Source organism: Ptychodera flava, chromosome 6 (genome assembly GCF_041260155.1).
Source record: "Ptychodera flava strain L36383 chromosome 6, AS_Pfla_20210202, whole genome shotgun sequence".
NCBI classification, from domain to species: domain Eukaryota; kingdom Metazoa; phylum Hemichordata; class Enteropneusta; family Ptychoderidae; genus Ptychodera; species Ptychodera flava.
In genome coordinates, this window is record NC_091933.1 from 45,982,793 (window position 1) to 46,007,846 (window position 25,054).

The 25,054-nt window shown below is 40.7% G+C and overlaps 1 protein-coding gene across 3 annotated transcripts in view; it reads right to left on the bottom strand.

Annotated features, from left to right (window-relative positions):
- Positions 1–25,054, bottom strand: part of LOC139135955 (uncharacterized) — a 52,328-nt gene that overhangs the window by 14,887 nt on the left and 12,387 nt on the right. Inside the window, exon 4 of one of the 3 annotated variants that reach the window (XM_070703742.1) lies at positions 19,945–20,149. The exons of the other annotated variants lie outside the window; for them this stretch is intronic. The gene's annotated coding sequence lies outside the window, so the exon portion shown is untranslated. The remainder of the gene's footprint in view (positions 1–19,944; positions 20,150–25,054) is intronic. 3 annotated transcript variants of the gene reach the window in all.

A 25,054-nucleotide genomic window follows, 5' to 3' on the forward strand; every position in this document is an offset into this window, starting at 1 on the left:
GATGTTGCGGGGCATGCGTGATTACCGACAGTTTCCTTGAAGCATGTGAAGTGCAGCGATAATGCCAAATATTGTTCAGTAAAACCGAAATTGATATACCATTAGTCGTCTGAAAACAAGTCATTGGTCGTGTTTACTTGATTTTACGATGCCTAGAAAATCTCGTAAATGGGACAAGCAATCTTTCCGTTTGCGATTGCACAGTTTTGGGATTATCCAATGTTGATGACGTCACAATTTAGTAATAGGGCTACGTTTCGATTCTAGAATTAAGATGACGAACGGATTAAAATTGCAACGTTTGCAATCTGCTAAATACGTTGATTTCCCTGAGGCGTAATAATTGGTTTGTGAGGAGACGGCAACTAGCGGCAACTACTAGCATTTCATTGGAGGGAAGGATATTATCCTGTGGTTCACAGGTGTTTTTGAAAGACTAGCCAGAGGTTTCTCGTAAAGACTTTCTGTATCCCTGAACACTAAGCTAGTTTGAAAATAGTGAATTTGAATGATATCGTACCTCATGTTCACTAAAAATATTCACAATGCAACAAAACTGCGGCTGCTAATAATCTGTGATGACGACACATTAATGACATAAACCGCCGCATAAGTTCAAGACAATCATTGCCAAAAACATGTTCTGTATGTTTGTGAGTAACAACCATTTATAGTAAACTGCCGCAAAGAGGTATCAGATGAAAACCAGTCACGACAATTATCGTATAGACAACTGCGGTCATCCATCACTCACTATCTGTCGTAGCGACGTTCCATCCAAATGTCATCTTGCTCGTGCGTGCGTTCACACGTAATAAATTTGGGTTGTGCTTCCAGCAATTCACTGTAAGATTAATCATGTGAGTGAGTGTTTCGGAGATTTAATTCTACATCTGCCAATAACGCCCTCTTTACGTCGACAACGACAAATAATATACGATCCCTCCTCCCAGCCCATCCTACACACTAAGTTCACACACATCACGATTCAATATGTTATGTTGAATACTCAAACAGTACACTTGAGAACATACGTCGATGTAAATCATATCTGACTGGTTGTGGCCTCTTCTACGCTTTTATAAGTACGTCAACGAAAAGCTCTTGTCACGATCGTGATTGGCAGCGAATTTGGAATAAAGTACGTAGCGGAAATTTCGACTGACAACGCTGGCTTTTGCATTTCACACCGTAAATTGCCTTCGTCAAGTCTAGCATTCAATTAGTTTGTAAACTTATTATTAAATATTATCATTAAAACAAGTAATTAGATTTGTGTTAACTTCTGTTCAGTTTCTGTTCGTTTCGTTGATGTACTGTTTTGGCGCTATCTGAAACAGGGCAATTGGCTGCACTTAGGAAAGGTTATCTTCTCGTGGAGTACATTCCAAAAGAACTGAAATGAATTTTTCCGGTCCCAACGCCACGTATGCGCCATGGAAGGCACTCTGGAAGTGCCGTGTGAGAGAGAGAGACTGTGCCAAGGCACTGAATTCAAGGGAGTTGATGTCATTCTGAGTCAGTGAGACAGTCCAGTGACGTCTTGACCCCGAATGAACTCAGTGAGGTCTGCACATGTCAGCAGGCACTGACCCAGCAATACTGTAATAACCTCAGCCAAACGAGCGTGTACTTTGACCGCTTGGTGTAATGAGAACAGAATGTATCTCTGCTAAAGTGAAAATAACCAGCTGATGTAATTGGGGCGGTGGAGGAGTGCGAGCTTGATGACATAAATATGAATTTGTTACATCCTTGGCTGAGAGAACCTCATCGATTGGATGTTTTAAATGGGAGATAGCCATTACTGAGAGCTTTTCTCTGCATTTCAATGCATGTCACTGCCTTGGTGACAAATACTCCTCTCTCAGACTGTATCTGAACCTATTCATCTGCAGAGATCTCATTGTGATGACTTGGAACTGCCACCGTTTGCCTGATTATCCGAAGTAAGCCGTATTCCCTGGTGATGTATCGTAAATTTGTCAACGCAGGACACTGGGAATTTCTTCAAATTCCGCATGTATTTGCAGCAGTAATTTACTAAGCGGGACTGACTGGTGAGGGAAACAAAATTACTTCATGAGCTGTCGGGCACGGCATTTTAGCCTGACAGATCTATTCAAGTTACCTCTCCATCTATCTGTCTCCCTGCAGGCTGTATAGTATATCTCTGACCACCGTTTTACCTTGAACTTGACCTGGTAGTCTGCTTTTCGATTAGGAGATATTTGAGTCCTGAATTCTGTGTCAGAATTCGAAGGGTCAGGCCTAATTGAAATGCTCTGACCCAACTCTTTGATTTTACCCATGAGATTAAGAAAGTGACATATTAGGGTCGCTTTGTGCAATTTTGGCATTAATTCTTTTGTTTCCAGAAATCTGGACGATGTGTTTTCATCGCGGCATGTTCAACGATTGTAGCATTACGTGTAAACTGACACTATGTACGTCATTTCAATTAAAGTTAAAATGATAATTTTTCTTTTTCGAGTCCTTCAAAATTTACAAGTGGTTTCGAAAAATTTGGTTCAAGGAGGATGATTTCAAATCAAATTTTCCGACATTGTCCTCTCATTTGCATTGAGTTGTTTACACGCCCCCTTTTAAAAACCAATGTAACTATGTCTTCCGTTCGGCCTTCTTGAGACGAAATTTGACCTTGCGGAATCCAATGCTGCCGGCAAGACACACAGACTTTGCAGTAATTGGCGATTATGACCAGGCTGCAGATGGAAGATTATCCTAATAGCGAAGGCATGGGTTACTGTTACCGAAGTGCTAGCTCAACTTTCAGAGAGTCTGATATAAAATTCCTTCCTTTAGGCGAGAACAGACCAATAATCTACATGTCATGCATCACTAGTATAGGATAGAGATCACACAATTTAAAGTAGTTCTTGCTGCTTGCAGTTTTTCAGCCCTCTTGAACAGAATGTCAAACAGTTTATTCACATCAACCCGCGTACAAAGAAACTCAACAGTAGTAAAGTAAACGTGGGCAACTGGGATGAAGTAAGAATTTTTACACCCATTTTATCATTATCTACATGAAGCGAAGGAAAAATTAACCATCCATGTAACTAAAGTGTGACCCTGACCTATATATGAACTCACGCGCAGCAGTGCATTGTCCTGAACTAAGCGGGGAAATTCCCTGCTGAGTCATTCACATTCCAAATGGAACTTGCGCAATACACTAGCTATGACTCACTCCACTGAGCAAAACAGAACGACATTCTATTCTCTCTCTCATTTGTTAGATAGATTCTGACTGAGCCGTACCGGAGCTCTTACAAAGACCCGTATCGGAGCTGCGGGTCTCGTTTCTGGATGTGAATTTTATCTGCTGGCTGGTCCATTTTCACTATGTTGGAGTCGTCGGAACGAGATTTTCCCCTACCGGAACCATAGGGATGTTGCGCAATACCCCTATCGGGACGCAGCAGGAACTTTCCAGCAGGGAATTTCGCAATACCGCTTTCGCAATACCGGACTTCAGTTGCTTAGTAACTTGTGATGTCATGTTCAATGTCTGTCATTCTACAGTTTTCAGAAACATTTTCTGTGGAATTTTTCTGAATCTAAATTTCATATCCATTCAATCCATAATATCGTAGATATCGCTCCAGCGGCGGACTAAATCCTTCTTGTTTTGAATTCTAGCGCCTGATGAAATATGTCCTGAATAAGTTCTGACCCCGGAGCCTCTGTTGTTGCGCCTTTTTCTTGTATTTGTGTAAGCAGCTGTTTATATTGAACATAATAATGTTTATATTTCTCTCGTCTCTTTGCTACACCAGTTTTCCCTTGTATTACATCAATAACAACACCTGGTATAGGAGTTAAGGCTAACAGTACCGGAACTGTTGGAATTGCTGCTATGACAGCAGAGCTTACAAGAATTCCCTTAGTAATATTGAGAGCCATATCAATTCGACCCATTAATTTGTAACTTCGTCGATATGCAGCACTTGTTCTTTCTATGTAATCAGCCAATTGTTCAACGCTTTCAACAACTGAGATGTGCATTTTTACTGTATATGTAAGGGGGGATAAAAAATAATTGTAGTAATATAGAAATACAATATGGCAGAAGGAGGAGAAGATATACCACTCCAGGATTTCGATGATGCAAATGTAAATGACGATGATGACGCTACTGCTGAAACATTCTTTATAGACGATGATAATGCCCTTGCAGAAGTCGATCCTTACCGGGATAGCTCAAGCGCGCGGAGCCCGCAGGTAGATCCTACGACTAGACAGAGAGTAACAATTGAAATACAAATGGCTGAAAAATTCTTAAACGAGAATAATATTACTGATGAAGCAGCACAAACGAATTAATTTTGAATGCAGAGATTAGGAATGGAAAGCTGTATTATAAAGAACTCAGGCTATCAAAATATACAGGACGTGGATTTAGATCGCTCAAGACAGTAAAAAAAGTAGAAGGAGGTTCTGAATTTGTAAACAAAGTATATAATATAGTGAGCCCGAAAATGTGAGTCGTACATTGCATTCTGAAGATGTGATAACCGATAAAATACCGGTTGAGAAATACCGGTTGAGAAGATGACGCCAGAAGACATGGGTGTATACAAAGATGAACTGACATTCTTACGACAAGATGCTTCTGGTAATGCAGATAAAATACAAGCTTTTGAAAATAAAATCGAACAATGGAACAATCTAAACCCAGAATATAGAGCTATTAATGATGAATTAAGGATTGCGAATATGCGTCTTGGCGAGCTTAACAATGAAAAAGTTAAAATAAGGCTAGAGAAAAGAGAAGTTGAAAAACAGTTAGAGGAAATTCCTGTAGAACACACCCAAGCAAAAGTAAAAGCTGAAAAACTACTAGCTGAACTCATAACAAGAGAAGCTAAAATTGACAATCGAATTGAATACGAAAATGGCAAGATCAGTGGGGCACGTGAAAGTCTGGCTACGACTAGGTCTCTTCGTGATGTAATTTCCGATCCAGAATGTCACTCAGGCTGAAGCTGACAGAGTTATTTAAACGAAATGGTATAACAATCGCTGCAATACTGACTGCCCTTGGAATGACAATATCAACAATTGCCCTGGCTGTGACTAGAGGAGGAGGAGGGGAGGAGCGGGAGCAGGGGGAGGAGGAGCAAACGCAGGAGGTTCAGGTCCGCCCAAAGTATATACAAAAGCGAAAGAAATTGTAAAGCAATTTGGCGAATGGTTAAAAACCTTGGCCGCAAAAAGTGCTGCTGCAATACCAGGTTTAATCGGCTCCCTCGTCAGTTTTCTATTAAAAACAGCAGGATCGGTGGTCGGATTTGTCGGAGAACAGCTATGGATATTTTTAACTGGTTTAACATTAGTCATTATAAATAAAATTATGTATTAATATATGACACCCCTACGGCATCGACATGTTTGGTGAAAAGAATATTGCAAAGTTTCTTTCTAAAAATAAAGACCTGTTTGGTTTCTCTGTCGAATTGGAATGGTGCAAACTCCGACGAGTAAATCGACATATCCTTCGAGCAAATCCAGGTGTCCGACTCAAAGATGATAATCTATATCATAACATATTAGCTTTCGTGAAGGAATGTCAAAAGACTAACTTCTTTAAGCGACTAGAATTCATAGCTGTATTCCAGGATACTGAGGATGACCAAGAGGCTCATCATCTCCAAGAATATGGGTTCTTCGATTGATTCGCGACACAGGCAATCGATTTATCTTTCAGGCAGACGGAAATATTTACGTAAAGATGTGATTAATTTTCTTTTTTCTTCTACTATATACATTACACGAAAATGGGGTACGATAGAACATTATCACCGACTTTCACCAAACGAATACCGAATGGAACGAAGTCAGAAAGAACTCATCATGTGATTGCTCATAATCCAAGTGAGGCAGATCCAGGCCAGACACTTATCATACGATGTCCGAAGTTAGAAAGCGGAGTACTCTTAGTTCCAGATACTTTCGACCTGGTTTTTGATCTCGAAGTAATGGGAGATGAATATAACCGAGTAGTACAAAATGTTGCAAAAAATTTGGTGGAGCGTATGAAACTCACATTTGAGGGTCAGACACTTTTCGATTTGAATAAATATAACCTTATTGAATGTTATCGCGATCTCTTCAAACATAAAAAGGAGAGAACTAACATGACACTGTACGGAATTCAGAACGAAAATCTAAGAAAATTGAGAAGCGGTTCACCGATGCAGATCAAAACGTCGTGGGCGATAAGTTACTTTTCGACACATATAAAACAAAATATGCTATTCGTCTCACTCACCCCCTAATAACAGGCCATGGGGTTGCATATCCAAAAGCGTTAGGGAGTCATATTGAATGGGAAATTACGTTGGCACCCGCCCCCCAATTACTTGTCAGTAATCAGGTTGTTACAACCAATTATAAATTAAAAAACATTCAAATGGAATACGAGACAATTTCTGACCTCGATCTCGCGAGGTCAACTGCTGGTTATTACAACGGTGGAAAAAGTTACCTTTACGAGCATATACATTATTTTAGAACAATCCCATTCAAAGAATCGGACACGGTTATCAATGAAAATATAAATGTACCACGACGTAGCATTAGAGGTATCGCTATACTCTTCACTAAAAATCAGAATCAGGCAGAAATGAACAGTGAACTTTTCTTTAACCCATCCATTGAATCTGTGTCTGTATCAATCGAAGGCATTGCAAATAAAGTGTACGCTCAGAAGATGATACCAAGACAATTTTGGAAAGAAACACGACGGTATTTTGCTGAAGATAAAGATTGGTGTGAAATTGATATAGATGAGGCCGATTATTTGAAGAATAAATTCTGTCTGTTTATCGATCTGCGTAGCTTTAAAGATATTGAGTTTCATGGAAATGGTTTAAAAGTAATGAACACAAAGGACGGAATTCAACTTGAGATCCTGAAGAAAGATACCGCGTGGGTGGCGACGACGCTCACAATGATAATATATTTGCCCACATTTATGTTATCAGTGATGCCCTAGTCTCTATTGAAAATAGTAGATTAATGTCTTACAATATTAACCATGACCCGTCGTCCGTCCTATCGGCCATGTTTCTGCCAGCCATTCGCCTGTGTCTGGATTGTATAGCTGCACACGTTTGATATCATTTGGCGCCATCATGATTTTACTGCGCTTTTCACTACGGATTTCTCCAGCCTTTTTCCGTACAAACTGTACAAACTGTGCCGGCTCGGCTTCTTCCCAGTTTCAAATAGATCTTTATAATCTTCAAAGTTCAAAATGTTTTCTAACACAAACATCTTTCACCCCTTTATTTTTTTCGTCTCCGAAGTTGGAGTTCGAAAAGCATACACTTTCGAGCGTATGCCGACAAAATCAAGAATAGGTTCACCATTCAACTCATCTTTAAATTTACCTATCACTTTTTATTAATCTTCGGAAAGTTGGGGCGGGGCCGCTCATCCCACTAGTATCATATATAGACTTCTCACCATTCTTTTCAACATCTTCTCGGACTATATCATTGAAAGTTACGTCCGGGTCCGGGATCGGTACACTGTAAACAAAACTGTCAGTATCCATGTAGGCTAATCGTATTCCAGGGAACTGGGCCCGAAAGTAATTGTAATGCGTCTCATACATAAGCAGCTTAGAAAGTTCCAGTACTGCGGCGCCGATGAAAACTGGTTTTACATATCTATGCTCATCCGTTTTCAGTTCCAGTAGGGCACTGTCGCAGGAATCGCCATCCTCTTCGGAAGTTATGAAAGTTATATGTTTCATCTTTGGATTATACTTCTGAATCTTTTTACGTCCACTATCCGTGCCGTTCCAGTCCGAAACAAATTTAAAGTCTCTGTACTTTCGAACATCTTCTATTGTCTTACCGAACATTGCATTATTCATCAGCTTATAGAAATTCTTTTCAAAATCTGTCTTCCCGTTTGCCCTCATTTTAGTGTTAAAGTCGATATATTTCGCGAGACATGGAGCTTCATCGAAAGCAAGCACCCGATAAATCTTTTTCAATCTCATTCCCATCCGAAGATAGAATTCCAGCAACTTGTAGTGTAAGACGTATCTCTCTCTATCCATCACACTTGTAATCAGTCGACCGCCCTGCCTCGGAAATTCATAGTGATGCGGTGCTAATGGCAAATCGCTGTGTTCTTCATGTAATTCGGCTGGGTATTCTAAGTCTACTTCTAGAAAACTTGGTGGAAAGGTGGAACCAGGTCCCCACGCTCCGCCAGCTCCGGAACCCGCTCCGCCGGCGGCCCATTCCTCCCACTCTTCCATCGTCATCCAATGAAGTCCGCCGTAGGCATTGGTTGACTCATTGCCCAGCCGTAGAGATTGTTTGCATCGAGATATTTTATTTCGGTCACCGGCTTCTCTGGATCGTAATTCGCGCCAGTGTAAGCCGGATGATTTGTCTGTAAATAATGAATATTACACTGGCTGATACCTCCTCGTATTCCCCGTTGTACGAAAGTCATCTGCTCAGCATCTTGAATGAGTTTAAACTTATTACCCGTGTAAAGTAACATAGCATCCCATGTCAAGCCAGGCGCTGACATGTAATGGGCCGGATCTAACTTATATGCTTCTAAACATGTGTCGCGAAAATTTTCGAATATATTAGCAAGAAGGAGAACATCCGTCTCACAATAGAATTCCATATAATCACGAATCGTCTTACATCCAACTTCGTCCCATACTCTTAATGCATGTTCGTAATCAGACTCAGAAATCCCCTCTTCCGTCAATTCGCTATAAAATTCCCCCTCTCCGGGAGCTGGTTCTCTCCCAGTCTGTCAACCGAGTCTAAATATTCGTAGGGGAAGAAACCTTTCGCCCTTTGAATGTCCGGGTACGAAAGTGGCGCCGCCGTCCACCCATCCTCCGGCACAGTTTTGCCAACTTCGCCAATGACCCCATCATCAGCTGAGCACTGTCCATAAACTTTATAGAAAAGAAACGTCTCTTTATCTCCCTCTTCCCTCCGGCAACAACAATTGAGGCGTGAAAAATAAATGTTTTCGAGAGACCCATAATTCCTCCATTGCTCGTCTTAGCTATGATTTTAGGCTCTGGTCCGGAACCCCCATCATCTCCTTCGGTAACGATTTCATGTAATTCTTTCAAAATAAAAGAACCATCGTATCCCTTGAGGTTGTGAAAGTAGATAGGAATGGTTCTCGACGGGCGACATCCCTCGCAATAGAAGGTCGCCTCCTCCTTCACTACTCGGTATCCTGCCGGCTCTCCACATGCAATACAGACTGGATCACATCCGTCGCGCCGGTAATTAGAAGGATCCCTCATCGGTATTATTTTCCAATAATACGATTTCGAATAATACTCGGCCCGTTCTTTCATATCCTTTAGAAAGTCTGTAACACAGGAGAGACCTGTGAATGTTCTTTTACCATAAACAGTGGGTCGGCCCGGGCCTCGTTCCGAAGGGGCCCCCCACCCCCGTTCCACCATAACATACGAAAGACAAATTGGAATGTGTCGGCCGGTCCCCTTCTCAATAATTGCCTCAGTATCTGCATAGACGACGTAGGGAGAAGGAACCTTCTTCCGATGTCCTTCAAATTGACACACTTCCTTAGGAAAATCTGGCTGGGCAGTGTCTGTTCCACAGTATACCTGATGTTTTTCTAATTCTTCTGTTGACTTAAAACCTCTTTTACAAACCATACAAATACACTTCTGTCTGCGCTCATTCTTTCGATTAGTACGAGAATTACGAAGGCGATTTTCCGCAGTAATTGGTACGAAGTGAGAACGGCCGCCGTCTTCGCCAACTATCAGTAAGATATTTGCTATTTGATTCCTATCGGCTTCACCTTCGGAATGGGCACTATATAACACAGTTATGTCGGACGGGGGAGCGGGATCATTTTCGTAGATCTGAAATACTTGAAGTTTGATGCCTGGATTTTGCTGCTCGAAGCGCCTGAATACAGTCAGATCGGCGGGCGTAGGAAAGGGAATACCTTCCCAACAGTAGTCAGCCATAAATGGGGCGTACGTATTCCATTTTCTCCTTACCTGACCACATTTCTTTTCACGAAACTCGGGGTCGGCCAACTTTAAACTTGCTACGATGGCGTATTGAAAACAGTTCTCGCTGCCCGAAGGTAGCACCAGATCGCTAACACAATGCTTATTTTTTAACCATCTGGGAAGTTGGACTGCGCCAGCCCCCCCTTCGGAACGCGTTCCAGCCCCGAGTAAAACTTCTACTAGAATTACTTCAAAATTAAGTATCTCCTCGAGAACGAGACCAGAACCCTCAACATTTTCAATTGTATCAAGCATACGATCGTAGCGATCTATTAATTGTTGCCCCACATCCGATCCTGATCCTCTTACATCTTTTGTGTATGTATCATTTAATTTAACATACAATGAACGCGGTTGTGTATTACCAGTTTTCGGATCCGATAATTTGACTTCCATTTCGGTATAAACAGAGTACATCTTTCGTTCTTTGACCATACCTTCAATATCCACCAGCTCCCCGATATCCTTGACTCGCTTGACTTCAGGAAATTCTTTTTGTAAAACTGCTCCCTTGAATGCTGTATGTAATTGACTGGCCATAATAATCTTTATGATATATACTATCCTAAAAATTTTTAAAATGAAAAAAATAATTATTCTATGATAGGTCATCAAAATCCACTATAATATTTTTGTCAGCATTTATTTGTTTATATATCTCGCCTAATCTTTCTAAGTCGACTAGTTCTTCCACATCTTGAATTTCTGGTTTATTAGGCGCAGCACACAAAATAACCTCTCAACAGTGAAAGAAAGAGCACGCTTACTTAAGCGCGGTTTAAATGCTAAGAATTCTATCTTACTACCTTTTCGGATATTACGAGGTACAATAGCAGGATTTTCTCGGACTGGCAATGGACTCACTGTTTTAAAACCGCAGTCAATTTCTTGAACCATATCAATACATGTAGCGAAATCGTGATTTCTCCCTCTCCCTCTTTTAAACTGAAATTTAAAATACGCCACTGGCTGAGGCCCCTCGCTCCCTCGCTTCTGATACACTTTAGATGGATTGTAAAATCCGGTAGTATTCTTGGAGTGAGCGGCCAGGCTTGCAGCATAACTTTTAGCAGTGCTTGCATCGAAACTTTCACCTAGGGTACGGAATATTATTAAATCAGTAAACTTTTGAAGACTCGGTTGCCAACGAACACACATTTCATCGCATGTAGCAGGATCGTTGGATCCATATTTAGGTCCGATGTTGAAAACCACTTCTAGCTCACTGTCTACATATATAATAGGATCTACCAAAGATTCACCAAATATGAGTTTGCCGTCACTGATTTGAATATTCTCTTCTCCGGTTTCAAGTATTTTTATTGCAGTTGAAATAGAAAGGATTGTCATTGTCTTATCGTATATATCTTAATAAAAAATAATTTAAAAAATTTTTTCTATGATATAGTATCCTAAAATGTCATACATATTCATAAATGGACCAACTGGAAGTGGTAAGAGTTACGATGCAGTAAATTTGGATCCGTATCACGTACCAGAATTTGACACTAGTTTTTCCAGCAACATTGCCGACTTTATAATGGGCGCCACGTTTCGATTGCCGATTTTCAGAATCAGTTTATAGAACATACTCTTAGTTTACAATGTCAGGCTGGGAGGAGGAGGGAGGTTTCCCTCCTTCAGAACAATACATTATTTGTGACTCTTCCATAATTCAACATCTGACTTTTTCTCGAATCCGGGGCGTGGCAACGGAAGAAAAAAAGATTGTTTCTAGAGCATTTGACCATTTACCCAGTTTCATTATCATATTCAAAGATATGCCTTGGGATTATTGCAGGCGGAATGTGTTGACTCGAGCCAGGTCGTACGAAATAGCCGCCTTAGAAGAACTAGAAGAGATTCACAATAAGTTCAAACAGACTTTCTTAGAAATTTGCCACGACTACAGACTTCCATGTTTGGTAATTCGGAACGCTCTTACCCCCTCGTTCTCAAGAATATACTTAATCCAACAATTGATACCGAGACAGTCGGACCAGTAGAATATCCACGAGCTTTTGACTTTGGAATTGCATGGAGCGGCGGCAGCCAGGGATTTTTAATAGACGGTTTCAAGGAGGAGGAACTTGAAAAAGCGTACTTCCCACCTGGTCAAGAACAACTAGAACAACCTCGAGTCTCACTAAAGAACCTACACAAACTTCTTAACGCTTGTGAATCTGTGTGTGCTTATAATGCTTCGTTTGACCTACGAGCACTTGACATTATGAAAAGGGGGACTTTGAAGTTACTTGTCTATGGCTTATGTCAGTTGTGTACATTATACTTCAACCAGAACTTATCGATAAAGCTGAACAAGGGGGACTCGAAAGAACGGACTGTGGTAACATGAGAAGTCGTTTTGAAGATCTTGAAAACTTAATATGTTCAGGAACTGAGGGGGTACCACCTCATCCACATACGGCCGAAAAAGATGCAGTAAGTGAACATTACTTACGACAGTACATGATAAATACTTGGCCAGGTGGGGGGTGGAAGTGGGGTGGTAAACTGACACTTTCGGCTTTCAAGAAATTAAGACTTTTTCCATGGTACTTATTGAATAACTTTCGTAAATACTTACGTTAGTACTTACGTAGTACTTGACAAGTACCATGGACAGGAACTTACGAAGTACTTACGTAGTACCAGCACAGGAACTTACGAAGTTCTAATAACATTTTCCTCCGGCTCCCAACTATTGAAACTTTCTGGATAACCTTTCCATTTTATCAGATAATATTTCTTTCCTCTAATTTTTTTCGTCTTCAAAATTCGTTCTACTCTGTACAGCTCGTCCGAAAGGGCGCTCTGAAGTTCATCAGAATAGAAAGTGCCGAGTATTTCCTCTCCATTCAGATCTTTTATTTTGTAAACTGGTGGTGTTCCCAAGCCAGCTGCGTACACAACTTTTGAAACTACGAAAATCTCCTCTGTCCAATTTGGCAAATATCCTTTCTTAAAAGTGGTCTTGTATTTTGTAATTCGGACACGTTCTCCCGGCTTGAATTCAGGGTTGGCTCCCCGGCTGCCAACTCAGGACCGAATAGTGTATAAAATGCCTGCCAATCGTTCTCCTCTGTTACGTCCCTGGGTTTCATTTTGATACTTCCGTGTACGGTGTTATTGTAATTCTCGAGAAGTTGTGGTAGAATGGGGAGCCAGGAACGTGTCTGTCTGTATGTAAAGTATTTCCACATCATCGTCTTAAGCGTCCGATTAAAACGTTCAACGACGCTAGCTTTTTTATCACTGTAGGTGTGAAACCAGTGAATTCCCACCTCCTCCAACCACCCCTGCATTTTTCGGTTAGTAAATTCCCGCCCCTCATCTGTCTGAAGTTTGTCGGGCCTTCTCCCAGATTTCTTAATCACATCTTGTAGTGCCTGTAACGTATCATCAGCCGTTTTTGACTGTATCGGCCTGGCCCATGCATATTTGCTGAGCACATCTATTACTGTTAGCATGTATCGAATGTTACGGTTCTCTTTTGCGAATGGGGGAGGGAATTCCACGAGATCCGCTTGCCATTGAGAGTCTATCGATGTTACAAAAACGCGCCGGCCGCCCGTAGCACGAGTACGAGGTACCGGTTTATGTAGATTATAGGTTAGCTGAGTTTTTAACCAGTCCTGCACCTCTTTCTTAGTAACGTGGAGTCCGCTGGCCCGTGCTGCGTCATACAATTTTTGTACACCTCCAAAACAGTTTTCGGGTTGTAATATAATTCTCTAAGAGTTCCTTCGGCTTCAGCTTCCATAATTGCTATATTATACGAAAAATTTTATGTCGTACGGATTCCGTAAACGAAATACTAGTTTACTGAATGGCTACTTTTCAATTGCTTGATTAGGCCCACGGCTTCCCGTTCTGACACCTCCATTCCATATTCTTTTATAATAGTTTTGTTGTCTATCTTGTTCGGTGTGTAAAATAGTACTAACATCTGTATGTTTTCCCTAAATGGTTTACTAATACTAGTATATTGTTGAGTCAGAACCCAGACAGATAATCCGTCATGTCTTGCGCTGAAACCAAGTTGGACTAAAACGTTACTGCGCTTCTTCATATCTTTGGACGAGGCGCAGTCATCGAGGATTATTAAAGTGTTCGTTCCAGCCCATTCTTTATGCACGTAGGTTAATGTATCATCCACTGCATCGAGTCCGACTGGAAATATAAACACATTATCATCGGTGAAAATGAATCTTCTATTATACGTTATTATTCATGAATGTTGGGCAAATGAATATCACATATTCGAATTTCCTTAAGTATGGACCGGTGAGGAGGTCCAACATAAATTCTGTTTGCCAGAATATGTCGGTCCAGTTATAATCATGTTGAATGGTGGGGTTACGTATATTGACATTTCCTCTGGATCTATATACTGTAAATTAATGAATCTCTTCTAGTTCTTTTAAGTTACTGGTTCGAGTTAGATGAAACCCAGTCACATCGACAGCATCTGAATGAACTATATAGTTAGTGACTTTATTCCAGTACCTACAATAGTAATGAATATTGCTAAAGATAACAAACCAATTTTACCATATTCGTGAATAGGGTCTGCAGATGCTGCCCGTTCCGGGGAGGGGAGGGGAGGCCCCCGAGTCGTGTCATTGTGAGGTGACTCTCCGGGCTCGTCCTGCCACTTCACGGGATCCCCCCCCCTCCATCTCGTGTACAGCACTTTCTCGAACTTCCGTGTTTATATCACCGTTCACCCCGAAGGACATAGATTCTGTTGCGTATTGCAATTCATTATTATAACCTGAGATTGCCGGGCCCGAAAGGATGACCATCTCAGACGGTAAGAGAAGTAAATTTGGTGAGACTGCCATATCAAGTTTGACACCAGTATTCATTATTGTGTCTTGATATCGCCTATAACTAATTACTTTGTCGGTATTACGAATTTCATCTTCGAGGAGAACGCCGAATTCTTTTCTTACTTGCTCTGCGCTGCCAGTATCGCCCACAATGGTACTGCGAATATTTGCTTGTGCGCCGAGTATGCAATATACGTAGGCTTCAAGACTTTCGTTGAGGCGGGCTAGGCCAGCCTTTGTTAGTCCCGAGTCTCCTGTCAGAGGAATGAAACTATTATATTGTCCTCCGATCCATCATTTCGGAAGAAATAGTAGTGCGGTCGTTCTTTGTCGGACAGTACATGTTTTTTCTTTCCAAAAATTGTATGTGTATAGAAAACACCTCCGTCAGAGGAGAGGAAAAAGTCATGACCGTTGTATACAGCGGCAGGCTGTCGAACGGGCCCACGATTAGTGTAATATTCATAACCATAACCAAGACCTTTATTTTGACCTTTTCGATAACGAAAGTCGGACTTCGTTGGGCTTATATTTCCAAATTCTGTACAGAGAAGTTCATATTGGACGAGATTGTATGGATTGTCGCCCGCTTTGAAGGTGGGGGTATCGTCTGGAAGTGCAACGCCCATTTCGTGAAGGATCCGACGTATTGTAAAGTATACATGGAAACGGCAGAATGATCGTATTTGGGGCGGAAATTTCTTATCAAAGAGATGGGCGAATGATATACCACAACCAGTCGTGCTGCACCATACAGCGAAATTCAGTTGCTGGTCCCAGTATTTCATCTTTGGACTGCCCAGCCAGACATTACTTTCTTTCGCTGATCGATGAGTGATTACGTTATCTTTGAACACCATCCCGAGGATGGAAAGTAAATTTATCTGTCGGCGTTACATATATTTCTAAGTCCATGAGAATAGGTTTTATTCCCCCGTCCGGTTTGGAAGGAATATCAGCATGCTGTACTGTCGGTACGCTCGTCTTATTCAATTGAAAAGCAACTGGGAATAAGTCTGTACTCATTATTCGTGTTTCTATATACATATAGATTTAAATGGAGGAGAATTTTCCCGGAATCCCTGTCGGAACGTTTTAGGGGTACTAACATTCCAGACTATGTTAATACTTTATTTCGGATTCAGGTTTAAACGAATTTTTTATTTTTTACTAAGAATAGATAACATACTGCAAACAATGGAGAATTTAATAAAGTCATCGGCAGCGGCAAATATGGCAGCGCATTCCGAAGGGGCTTCGGCACCTTCAGCGCCTTCGGACAATAATCAATCCATAATAGAGACAAAACGTGAAAAAATACTCTGTGTCATCGCAAGTGGTCAAAGCAAGTTATTTTTGGTAAGGAGATTACAGTTGCTGACGTAGAAAAATGGAAAGATGAAACGGTGGTTAAAGCCTTCAAAATGTACGAAGCGAAATACAGTTCTCTTATAAGTGATACCATCACTCAAAGTTTCATAGATCTAGGAGCCCGCGCAATCAGTCAGGTAGTTCCAATCGATGATCGAGATAACTATGCCACTGATCTTAAAAGGATTTTATTCTAAACAGTGAAATAAAACGATTATCAGGGCGGATAGCGTACACGTGGGGCCTGTGATTGCTCTAATTTCCACCGGTTTAATTACGGGTAAACATTTAAATTTTAAAAAAATCGGGTTTAATATAGTACCTGAAATAAATGGATTCAACTTCGCCGACTCAGCAAACGGCTCCGCCAGGGACTCCGTCAGAAGCCCCGCCGACGGGGCCCACACCGCAAACGGAAACGACTCCGACACAGCGCAACATAGAGAAAGTGACGTTACCGCCGAAGCATCCAGGGAGAGTTGCTTCAGGGAAGCGACTAGCGGAATGGAACAGGCAAAACAGGGAGAAGAAACTAAAAGCAATGGAGAGGGAGGGGGGGGAGGGGAGCGATGCGGTAGCAGACCTACCGCCTACAATGAAAGAACAGTGTGATAATAATTCACGCTGGTATAATAAATGTTATCTTGTTTTAGGAATTGTGGGAGTTTCATTGACTGCATTAGGCTATATTGGGGGCGTGCTCGGCATACCCCCTGTCCCGTTAATCGATCGAGTCCAGATCGGAAAGATCCTCCCCAGAAAGCGGAAAAAACAGAGCCAGTAGCGCTCCCTCCAGAACAGTTCCTACGGGAGGGGAGGGGGAGGGGGAGGGAGAGGGAGGACCCAGCTCCTCTACATTGTATGAGATGGATTAACTCCCATATTTTTTATTTTTATTTTTTATTTTATATACTAGTCAGCAATCATGGATATTAAAACAGTTGTAAACACAATGTACGATGGTATTGTAATCGCAGGACTTGCGATGGGATATCTTATGATCTCCAGCAAATTTCTGAAAATAGAGGTGGCGATCCAAGTCGTCCAAATTTGACTCGATTGGCAAAATTAGGTGGTGCGACTGCTGCCGCGGTTGCGACCAAAGATCTCCTTGAACAGAAAAATATTATTCCTGCAGAACCTTATACTGTGTAATGGGCACCTTCGGAATAATAATAATATTCATCGAACACTTATACTTAGTAATATATACAACGTACAACAATGATCATTTGGATTGAAAGCAAAACAGGTGAACCTGTTACTGTTAATTTTTACCCTTGTATTGACACGACACAGTTTACGAAGATAAGACTGCTAGAGTGCGGACTATATAATTCATGGCATAACATAACATCGACGAATAATGTAATAAAATATCAAGAAGGTGACCAACCGAAGAAGACTAAATCAATACGTCCAGGTAACTACAATATCGATACGTTAAACAAAGCAATCGGGTTGAAGCAAAAAATTAATTTTGAAAAACATCTGCCGACAAACCATGTTTATCTAACTTTGGCTAAAGATATTAAAGTCTATTTCAATGCCACAGGTAGCTTCGCCAACGTCGTCGGTTTTCAGATAAACCTGAGAACAACCCAGTTATAAAAAGTACTATGAGTCCGAAGAAAGTGGATTTCTTAACAGTCACTAAATATATAGTTCATTCAGATGTAGTCGATGTTACTGGAAATTATGTTTCATTTGGTTCGGGTGCCTCCGGAGGATACATACAGGGGAAAGTATCGAACTGTTTACAAATACTTCCCATCCGGGATACGAGAGAAATAAGTGAAAAGGTTACTTACGATTTTAAAAACGGAGCAATTTCTATGCCATTGAGAAAAGGGGGAGATTACATGAATTCAATTCGTATCTGGATAACGGATCAGGATGGAAACATGATCGATTTCAATAACTGGCCAATTAGCTTTTGTATTGAATTATTGTAGTCCCGAAGCGGGGCGGTGTAACCCTATCGGAAGATAAACCATCCCACGACCAATCCTCCAGCAATATAGATCATCTCATATTTCTTTTGCTCAGGACTGGGCTGATAATAATCTGAGAATTGAACTGCTCCTTCGGAACGGCCTGACGTAGAGTTGCTTTGCACCGCTTCTGCTTCTTCCAGGATTTCTGCATCTGTATCTCTTAATTCTGCCGCAGCATGTGCGTCCTTTGCCTGATTTTCTCTTTCCCAGTCAGCCTGTAGTAATCTTTTTTCTGACCAGACGTTGCGATCATGTTCAAATTTTTCTAATGCTTTATCATGTCGGACCTTCTCTTCAATAAGAGCATCACCATTACCGGAAAGCTTTTGTCCGATAATATTTCCTCCTGTGAATGCCGTTGCATTTAATACAGCACCGAGAACTGTCATTCCTATAGCTGAAGCCATGGTTGTGTATATTACAAGGTATTATTTTAATTTTCACTGTATATAGGTCCCTACGGAGTATGTCTGATCCAAGTGTCTTCGGTCTAGGTACAATTCGTATGCAAAATCTTGAGCTTGAAGTCTGAGTGATGTTAAAGTTAACAATAATACTAAGATGGCTGCTAATCATAATAAGGATTACGTCCTTCGTTACAAAGGACCGCGAAAAATATTTCGTTTTAGCCAATGCCGCGGTGCAATCCCACGAGCATGCTGTAGAATTTTCCGAACTTAAAGACATTGATGAAACTGTAATTGACGCCACAAAGGCTTCGAATGATTCTACTCCTTTTGCTCTGACATGGGATTCAGCTAGTCAGAAATTCATGCCTTATAATGTGCCGCGTAACATCTTAGATATATTGGATAGTGAAATTGCAGGAGGTGTTGCTGAACCACCAGGAACTCCGAATGTGATTTATTTTGATAGCAATGTAAACAAATATAAATTGTTAGATTTTCGTAGTTGGCTTACTCCTACAAATCCATATATTGCACTTCTTGGTATACCAATTCATCTTAAAATTAGTCCTCTTAATACAATAATGAAGGCAGATAATACACTAAGAAGGTGGATAAACGAGGGGGAGAATTATTGCTCTTATACAGCTAGCGGAGTTCCAGTTAGATTATTTTGGGACACAACTTTAAAGAAACTGGGTCTTAAAAGTGTCGGTGATGAGGCAGCTGAATTAACTTTACAGACAGTAAATCAACAGATGACAGATAATATGAAAATACTTCAACATGGTACAGTTCTCATTAGATGTGTAAAGTTAGCTACTGGAGATGAATTTGACGATTTGGTTGGATATTATGCTATGAAAACAGATAACAGAACAACTTGTGATATTATCATAAGTATTGATAAAGATCGGGGAGGGGAAATGAGTATTGAATGTTTTGTTGGTGGGAATAGAATAGAGAACGACTTAGGAACTACATTTGTACGTAGAGATAAAAGAGTGAACACTTTAGATATCAGTACCATTCATCTGAAACGTCTCATATTATTTGAAGTAATGGTCTTCCGTCACATTTTAAGTTCAGAGGAAATTACTAAAATTTTATCTATCAGGTGAACAAGTTAACTAGAGTCGTTCAGAAAATTTTTCTGAAAACTGTAGAATGACAGACATTGAACATGACATCACAAGTTACTAAGCAACTGAAGTCCGGTATTGCGAAAGCGGTATTGCGAAATTCCCTACCGGAAAGTTCCTGCTGCGTCCTGATAGGGGTATTGCGCAACAGTGTTCCGGTAGGGGAAAATCTCGTTCCGACGACTCCAACATAGTGAAAATGGACCAGCCAGCAGATAAAATTCACATCCAGAAACGAGACCCGCACCTTCGGAATTGTTCCAGTACGGGTTGAAGAGCAGACCGGCTCCGGTACGGCTCAGTCAGAATCTATCTAACAAATGAGAGAGAGAATAGAATGTCGTTCTGTTTTGCTCAGTGAGGGTGAGTCATAGCTACTGTATTGCGCAAGTTCCATTTGGAATGTGAATGACTCAGCAGGGAATTTCCCCGCTTAGTTCAGGACAATGCACTGCTGCGCGTGAGTGAGTTCGTATATAGGTCAGGGTTATACTTTAGTTACATGGATGGTTAATTTTTCCTTCGCTTCATGTAGATAAATGAATAAAATGGGTGTAAAAATTCTTACTTCATCCAGTTGCCCACGTTTACTTTACTACTTCAACTGGGCATGATGTCTTGCCTGACTTGCCAGTGTTGTCAATTCTGTGATTCCGGTGTAGCGATGATATTTTGTCGGTAGATCTATGAACTCACGTCGCCCCCACAAGGTTTACTGTCAGCCACGAACACATACAGATATGATGACTGAGCTTCCGTGCATTACATGTCTATCCGAGAAGGCACAGTATTTGGATTTTCTCCCTCTTTAAATTTGAGAATCTTTTAAATCAGTTCACACTGGCAGAGCGTGGTGATACCGCGTAACCCAGCTTTGACCCACTACCGTGCGACAAACATATGCACAGGCAATTTTCCGTCAAAGCTCCCAAGACACATATCCCGAGAGTACATGAGCAATACAGATAGCATGATATACCTCACAACATTTATCCAAGAAACAGATATTTTTTAAGATTACCCCACATTTCATATTCTGCATAAAGTTATATCTTATATATATATATATATATATATATATTATATATATATATATATATTTATTTATTATTTTTTGATAAGTATCCTTTTCTTATTTTTGTAGTATTAGTTCTTGACTATGTTCACCTTTGAGGGAATAACGTCAATAAAGTTAAAGTTAAAGTTAAAGTTAAAGTGTGTTCCAGCCCTGATGATTACGTCACAAGAATGCAGTTAAATTTCGCTGGAAAAATTGACACCAGTTCACTTTGTTCTAGTTTCGGCGGTATCAAGACCCTAAGTACTCGTAACTATATTTCATAATGTCCTTGAAGCATTCAAACTTATTATATTTCAAACTGTTCTTTTATCGGCGCATGGTTTACTTTAGAACGGCATTTTAAGAGGGTATTGACCGCTTGATGTGCAAGTAGTTCTCAGAAGAAATCAAGTATATCATCAGCAAGATAAGATACCACGCGGTCATTCATCTTTTTGGACTCTGTCACTTTTTTAAAAATTTACTTCGCATGACTGCTGTCGATGTTGAATTTAAGAATGTGACAGTTTGTACAAAGCAAGTAGAGAGACGACAGAACCGCACCGCCATATCTATAGCCGTGACTGGCTGCTTGTTTCTTCGTCTGCATTTTGAAAACTAGTTACTAACAGCATTGCAGTCGCGCCAAAACTTCGTCTTTATTGCAGTCGCCCATTTTGATCGAAAACAGAAGTTGCAAAGAAAATTGACAAAACAAGGAAACAGGTGTCGTTTCCGAGAAACGGTGAATTTTACTATGAGGAAGTTCACCGTAATGAGAAAAACTGCTTGGAGGGATACAGGTATGAAGATCGATATCATAATAATGCTAAATTGTGCTCTCCGATGATGAGAACAAACATCGTGATCTGCCAATAACAATTAGAAGCCGCTAACATCACGAAGGCTACACTCATTATGCGACGATTTGCGTTGTATGTTTGATTCTCACAATGCTGACAGGCTGGTGAGGAATTCCTGGTGGGCACTCATTATAACTATCAACTTCTCACTGTCGGCCTAGCTTTGGTGAATGCCAGCTAGGTCGTCATCAACTTCTCACTGTCGGCCTAGCTTTGGTGAATGCCAGCTAGGTCTTCATCATAATTTACGCTATGAAGGTATGGAAACTGAGCTGACATTTTTGCTTGTTATTTCCTCATTTCATATACATGTCCAAGCATATCACATCGGCTCAGCTTATTGTGAACTCAATTTTTACTCCCAACAGCTTCGGTGTCATATTTCACTAGTCTTCTGGCAAATGTAGATTATGTTTCATGCTATTACTCTGGTTCAAACCTTTCCATCGAACAAACGAGTCGGTGTAGGCTATCGTGAAATGAAAGTCCCTGTTGTCGGTATTTAAGGAACGAGCACTATTAACGACAGCGAGGAGAGAAAATGGGGGAGGGGCACGGACCCCCCCCCCCCGCAATTTTAGAGTACAGGGGAGATTCCAACGGTTTATTCAATGCAAACCATACCGTCCGATAAAGCACTCTGAATGGGGCGGAACACAATATAATTAACCTGTTTTCTGAGGTCATCCAATCAAATAGCTTTGTTTCAGCGACTGACGATCATTAATAGTTTGTGCTTGTGAAAATTGACTATAATACTGACTGTTGAACTGTGAGCACGAGAAATGACAGGAAAGGATGGCTATAATGTGGCACTTTAAAGTCAGACAATGGGCCGGTCAAAAAGAAATCCATAAAATTAGTTAATCTAACCACAGAGAAACATATAGACAGAGTGGCAACACTTGCATGCCTTTTGTTCCATGGTCGTCTCGGTAGACTATTGGCTTTTCATATTAAAATGAGTTTCAAAGGTGTTAATCTTTTTGGAGGCTTTGTTTGTGGTTGATAATTACACGAGATTATGCGAAAAATACGACGAGATGGCATCGTACTGCCAGTTTCGTAGCAACCATAGTTACTTTGTGAACTCTCAGGCCAGAAACACTGCTTCACGCCAATCAAAACATAACACGCCAGCAGTTTCATAAACATGTCCTTCCTTGACGCACGTGTAAAAGACGGTATGACTGACCGTAAACCATTGAGTAAAACCAGACAGTATCGATAAAAGACTTTCAAATTTGGTTCAAATACACTCATTATATATTCATAAAAATATAAGAGGAAAACGGTAAAACTCATTTTCCTGAAGCTCAAAACACTTCCGTTTTCGCCAGCACGTCAATTCTGCTCAGCACCACACGACAACAACAACACAAACTTTGCCGAACATACGTTCGCTTAACAATTAGCGAAAATCCGAAAATTACCGAAGGATTCATGGTCGGCACTCTTCGGAAAAGAGAGGCGAGAGCAACCTGAGGCGAGGCGAACATGGATGGGTTACGTAACCGCTTCACGCCTTAAACAATACCCGTTGCCACTCTATCTATCTTTCTCTATGATCTAACAGATGTAACTAGTTTTGTATTGAATTTTTTCTTCATAGTTTACCACACACCGGTGTCGGTCGGCTCTACATATTTTTGTCTTCTGGGGCCCTCAAAATTTTCTTGCCGGGGGGGGGGCTCTTAAAACTTTGACTGACGTTGTTGGGGAGGGGCTGCTAAAATATTGACGAAATATTTACTCTTCCACCCCCTGCAGCTAATTATGCTCGTTCCCTTATACCGTTCGGATGCATGCAGATCGAAACACGATTCCTAAGGTAACTTTGATCTGATGTTCGTATCACGTGACCCCCGTTAACAAACATTTTCATAATCTAAGTAAACCATCGAGGAGTGAGCATCGACAGCAAATTACAGCTTTACAAATCATTACTTACGACTGTTGACACACCGTACAAGAAGGTCCCTGACTATCGTTAAAGTTATATAATCATTTCACGTATGTCTGTAATGATTCCGGGATCCCAGGGGATACGGCAGCGTCTCAAAACAACTGTGGAAAATTAATGGATTATGGCCGGGGTCCTATTTGATTGAATATCATTTTATGAAAAAAAGGGGGGAGTAAGTTGATGGCATTCTCTTAATGGCTTGTTTGCCATGGAAACGGAGCAATAAGCCAACAACTGGGCAGTTTTACGTCCTAAAATAATGTGAACTAGCTTTTTTGTTTCATACAGGATGATGATAAGATGGCTTCGTTAGCGCATCTCATTTATTCGACAAAACCCAGAAACTCGCTGGTTTGATGTTGTATATCCCCTTCTTTGATATGCAGCGTTCTTTACCACAACTTCGAAAATACTTTTGGTATCATTGTATTTCTCTCAAAGTCGCATGTTCCGTCGGATGGATGGAAACTGCTGATCATCCGGGACCGGAAACTACATTGTTCTTGCAATGAATTTGCTGAGACGAGAGTTTCCAGGGTCTTGGGTGTAAAAATAGATCTTTTCTTCAGGGTACATGACGTTAAAATCATGACTCTCTCCGCAAGTGTTTTAATATCATAGTCCAACCACGGATTATATATCTTTTGTGCAAGCTATACCCGATGAATAGATACGGTGGACTAGTTTTTCAAACTTTCAATGGTAAAATTATGAAATATGTGATGCTTTTTACAGTTTTTTTCTGACTTTATAGACAAAGCAGTAAGGGCGACCCGAATCTCGTGTACATGGTGGTATTAACCTTTCAAGTCTACCCCATGAGAAAACGGTGATCTTTGACTTCCCGAGCATATTTCTTTGGATTAACTGCCTCAGAGTCACACGTATCCGCCTGCTTTGTGGTCGAGTAATGCTTTATATATCGTGATCCATCACAGACCCAGTGCTTTGAGACTTATTTGTATCATCCCCAAATCGCATGTTTTACTTCTCCTCTTTGTGGTGACATGTTTACACAAATGCATCGACTAGACTGAAAGGGCAGCCACACAACCTCATTTAGGTCAGACAGTACACAGCAAGCCTATATGAAGTCAAATATTGACATCTTGCAACATGGACCTCGGCGCACCTTCACCGATTTCAAACATGTATTTCTGTCGACATTGGGAAAATACTCGATTTTAGATTGACTACTTTCAATTAGCAATCTTTAACAAACTGGGTGATATATATATATATATATATATATATATATATATATATATATATATATATATATATATATATATATATATACGTGTATATATATATATATATATATATATA